General features: G+C 38.3%; 1 pseudogene; it reads left to right on the top strand.

The window, feature by feature from the left end:
- Window positions 1–476: 476 nt before the first annotated feature.
- On the top strand, window positions 477–1,310 carry LOC108465641 (protein argonaute 4-like; annotated as a pseudogene).
- Window positions 1,311–4,165: the final 2,855 nt, after the last annotated feature.

Raw genomic sequence — 4,165 nt, 5'->3', positions numbered from 1 at the left:
CAAAAACGCATGCAGGAGGATTTGCAATTGCCAGGATAACCATGAGGTTTTGGGGCACTGTTGGTTCACCATGGAAAGGAATCGAATCAGTTGTACAATGAATGCCAAATTTAAAGGAGTCAAGACTTATGGGGCATGTATGTTATGGGCCCGAGCTCGTCAAAATTTTCAAGCTGACAATGACTCATCTTTGCGGATGTCAACTACTCCATTAAGAGGGGGAGATAGCTTCATATGCCAATATTACAAAGTCAAAAGTCATCCATTTCAAAAAAAATAAAAAAAATAAAAAATAAAAAAGAAGAAGATTATATATAACTGCACAATGCCAAAAGTTTGAAGTCTTTTCAAAGATAATGCACCATACCACAGTACAACAAAGGTTGCCAAAAGAAAAGAAAAAGAAGAAAAAAACAAATTACAGAAGATGACCGAGACTGGTAAAAATTGGCAAAAGAAACTACCGCCCACTCTCTATGCTTACGCTGGGGCAAACACCTTCAATTCCAATTGTTTCAAAGGTTCCGACCATCATCCTTGAAATGGATGCATTGTTTGGCTTTCCTGAGCAATCTGATGTACCGTCAACAGCTGCGATGGTTAGCTCCAGGCGGTGGCCATTGATTTCCAGCTATGGGGCATCAGGCCGTACACAGTCCCTGAAGCTTAAAATGATGATTCTTTCTTCAAAACCAGTTTCTGACAAAGTGGATGACGGTATCATGAAGGAAGCTCTCTTAGACTTCTATACAAGTTCAGGGAAGAGGAAACCTAATCAAATTATTATTTTCAGGGATGGAGTTAGTGAGTCTCAATTCAATCAAGTTTTGATCAAGTTATTGAGGCTTGCATGTTCCTTAACGAGAAGTGGAACCCTAAAGATTGTGGTTATTGTTGTACGAAAAACCATCATACCAAGTTTTTTCAGCAAGGATCTCCTAACAATGTGCTACATGGTACTTTCATTGACAACAAAGTATGCCATCCAAAGAACAATGATGTTTACCTTGGTACCCATGCTGGAATGATTGGAACCACGAGGTAGACCCACTATCAGTTTCTCTTAGACCAGGTTGGGTTTGTTCATTCTTTATCCTATATGTATCAAAGGAGCACCACAGCCATATTTGTTGTGGCTCCTATTTGTTACGCTCATTTGGCAGCTTCACAGTTGGGGGCAATTTATGAACATTAGAGATACTTTAGAAACATCATTGAGTCATGGTGGGATGTATGCTCCGGGAGTAATCTCTATACCTCAACTTTCCAAGTTGAAGGATGAAGTCAGCAACTTCATTCTTGTCTGCTGAGAATCATTGAACCTTCTTTTTGTAGGGTTTGACAAACAATGACCGGAGGCTGCTCTTTGGGCAATCCCTTTCTCATGGGTTTATGAATCAAGATTTTTCCTCCAAGCTTTGATGGAGTCAAGAATTGAATACCTCTAGTAAATTTAACTTGAAAGTATTCATCCTAAGCAAATATACCAAAAATGGATGACACAGACTTATGACAAAGAATGTTCATCCAAAAGAATTTCATAAAAGAAACCTTGTGCTGAAAGAGATCCTTCCCATGCAAAAGGATGCCGAATTGGGAAGGGCCATATGTTGCGAAGAGGGCTTTCTCTAGAGGTACACTGATTTTGACAAGAAATGGAAGAATTTATCTGATCCAGTGAATTCAGACTCGATCAAGGAACACTTTGTCTGAAGGAGAAGGGAAGCCAAGGTGAAAACCCGCAAAGGGCACTTTGGGACTTCTATTTCAAAAAAAAGGAAAAAAGAAATGAAAAAGGGAAAAAGAAATGAAAAAAAAAAAAAAAAAAAAAGAGAAAAAAGAAAAAAGGAAACTAGAGAGGCCAAGGTGAAAACCCGCAAAGGGCGCCTTGAGACCAAAGGGGTTTTGAGTTGAAAACCCGAAAGAGCAGCTCAAATTTGGAAAGTCATGCAGTGACCTTGCTATACCGGATTTGACGAGAAGTGAAGTATGTTACATATCGAGTCATCAACGAATTACTTTGGATCTTTTAAACACATGTTCAACTCAAGAAAGTCTTCATGAAGCTGGTGTATAGACGCTCAAGCGGCGATATCTGAGGCATCTGATTTTTGTCCTATTTACTATCTTTGGATTCTTTTTCTTCGTAAAGATATGTTCTCAGTTTAATCTTTTTGCATTCCTTCCAATAATTTGTTGAATTCTAATTATCTTCAGGATCAATTTATTTGTCTCACATTATTCATAAAGCATGTTGCATTGAAATAATGATAGATGAACTAAAATATCTTTACAAATGAAGTTTTGCATATTACTTTGGAAATTTCTAGATAATACAAGAAACTGAAACAAGACAATTGTTTAAGGAATTCCCATATGTGAAGGTCGGTTGTACTTGGGGAAACTGAAATTTCTTCTTCAGTCAAATGATGATTAAACAAATCAAACGATTCGATCCTAGGAGAGGATCATCTTACAGATATTTTCAGTAGGTCATAGCATTTGAAGAATGGCACAAACCCACAAGTTGAGTTGGGATGAGACTTCGAGAGAAGTAAGGATAAACTCCGATGAAGGAATGAGTGATGACGTCCGAAATAGGAATCATTTTCGTAACATTTTGCATTATAACATGTCTAATTAGGAGAATTTGACTCACTTCAATCATAGCATCCTAATTATTAGGGATGAACTCATACACATTCTACAAGTTATGGGACAATGTAGATCAAAGAAACAAGATTTGGCATCCCTGTGTTTATAGGGAACAGATCGAAGATAGCAGATCTGACACTCTTATGCTTATAGCGAAGCAGATCAAAGATTTCAGCATGGCATCCCTGTGTTTATAGGGAACAAGTCGAGAATAGCAGATTTGGCATCCCTATGTTTATAGGGAACAAATCAAAGATAGCAGATCTGACATTCCTATGCTTACAGTGAAGTAGATCGAAGATTTTAGCATGGCATCCCTATGTTTATAGGGAACAGATCAAAGATAGCAGATCTGACATTCATGTGCTTACAGCAAAGCAGATCGAAGATTTTAGCATGGCATCCCTGAGTTTATAGGGAACAAGTTGAAGATAGCAGATTTGGCATCCCTGTGTTTATAGGGAATAGATCAAAATAGCAGATCTGACATTCCTATGCTTACAGCGAAGCAGATTGAAGATTTCAGCATGGCATCCTTGTGTTTATAGGGAACAAGTTGAAGATAGTAGATTTGGCATCCCTATGTTTATAGGGAACAGATTGAAGATAACAGATCTGACACTCCTGTGCTTACAATGAAGCAGATTGAGGATTTCAGCATGGCATCCCTGTGTTTATAGGGAACAAGTTGAAGATAGTAGATTTGGCATCTCTGTATTGTCAGAGAGTAGATCGAAGATACCAAATTTGACATCTCTGTATTGGTGGAGAGCATATCAAAGACATAGCTGATTTGGCTTTCACGTGTTTACATTAAAGCAAATCTAAGATGATTTGGCGTCTCTGTATTGGCGGAGAGCAGATTGAAGATAACATATTTGGCATCTTTGTATTGGAGGAGAGCAGATCGAAGCCATAGCTGATTTGGCTTTCACGTGTTTACGTTGAAGCAAATCTAAGATGATTTGGCATCTCTGTATTAGTAGAGAGCAGATCAAAAATACTAGATTAGTATTCCTAAGCTTTCAAGAAGCAAGTTGAAGATAGCCAATTTGACACTCCTGAAGACATCAGGATACCTTTGGGGAAGATGAGGATCAAGATTTTGAGACTTAACCAGACTGGGCAAATTTGGTCCTTTTATAGTCTTTGCTCGATTCCTATTACATAGCAATGAGAAAAGAGGGGTAGCTGTAATAGCCCAAATTTACCCGGGCTTGCAAGAATTAAATTAATTAATATAACATAAATAAAATTCCATTAAAAAAGTCCATTTACAATAAATAGGGTTTAAAGCCTGACAAAACCCAAATACCTAAAACCCAGCTAAATTACCCATTAACCCGTAACCCAGCTAAACTACCCAAAACCCGGTACCCATTACACCCAGGTCCAAAACGTACAAGGCCCAATTGGCCCAACCTACTTTCAGCAGTTGAGAAACCCTAACTAGGGTTCACGCCGCAATAAGCCTAAGGGTCATGCCTCTTCAACCTCTGTTGTTTCAACT

The sequence above is a fragment of the Gossypium arboreum genome, chromosome 10 (assembly GCF_025698485.1).
Source record: "Gossypium arboreum isolate Shixiya-1 chromosome 10, ASM2569848v2, whole genome shotgun sequence".
NCBI lineage: Eukaryota > Viridiplantae > Streptophyta > Magnoliopsida > Malvales > Malvaceae > Gossypium > Gossypium arboreum.
The sequence above is the reverse complement of the archived record's forward strand: the minus strand, read 5'-3'. Positions and strand labels throughout refer to the sequence as shown.